The sequence below is a fragment of the Branchiostoma belcheri genome, unplaced genomic scaffold, assembly GCF_001625305.1.
Source record: "Branchiostoma belcheri isolate BF01 breed outbred unplaced genomic scaffold, Haploidv18h27 scaffold169, whole genome shotgun sequence".
In the NCBI taxonomy this organism is placed as follows: domain Eukaryota; kingdom Metazoa; phylum Chordata; class Leptocardii; order Amphioxiformes; family Branchiostomatidae; genus Branchiostoma; species Branchiostoma belcheri.
Window position 1 is genome coordinate 534,156 of NW_017803146.1, and position 1,051 is coordinate 535,206.

The window sequence follows — 1,051 nt, forward strand, 5'->3', positions numbered from 1 at the left end:
GTTCAAGTTACTCATGGTTACTAATATTAATAACATCCCATATAATTTATGTAAATTTTATCATTAAATTTGCATAATTTATGCTAATTTGATGACGTCATTGGCCAAAATCCAAGATGGCGGACTATATCATTAGACCAGGTAGATACAGGTTATTTTCATTAAAATTTCATCAATACTTCCATTTCTTTTTCCAAAAAAGGTTTAGATGAAGGTCTTTAGTATGTTTACAATGTATTTTAGGCTTTATCATGAAAAAAAACTATTTTTGAAAATTCAAGATTGATGATCCAAGATGGCGGATATCTTAAATATGCATGACGTTATTTTATGACGTCACCGGTGTTGCTATGGGCAACATAAGACTTAGTACACCATAATATTCTGTCATAAACACTTTTGGTACAGTTATGTTGAATATCATTTAGTTTTCAGGGAAAAACCTATTTAGACGGTTTTGGCCAATAAAATCACATTAATGACGTCATAATGACGTCATATTACGTCACAACGACATAAAAATTGTAGATATGATAAATTTTCACTAGTACACCATTCTCTGAAAATTTGGTGATCATACGACATACCGTTCGCGAGTTCTTAGGGGGGGGTCAAAAGAGCCCCCCCCCCCGGTCCCCCCACCTGTCAAAAAAAGCCCGGTCTAGGTAGGGTTAATTGTGGCAAAATGGTCTTGTGGTAAGTGTTGACTTACAAGGGTTCTGGATTCAAATCCCTATAATGTGCCAATGTAGTGACTCGGGAAAATGCACTTTACACATATTTCCTTCCTCGACATGGTGAAAATGAGTTCACAGGTTTTCATTCTTGACATTCTCTTGAATGGGATGTAAAGCTGGAGGTTCCATGTTTTAGTCGAGCCGCATATTGAGAACCTTTGAAGAGTGACTAGCAAACGTTTTTAGTACCAATCGAGAGGGGCTTATGAATCACTCTCACAGAAAAGCACAAGCTGGTGTGTTACGCCGAAGGGCGGTTATACCGGCTATATCGATACAGATACAGATAGAAAAATACATTTACCGAAAATTGA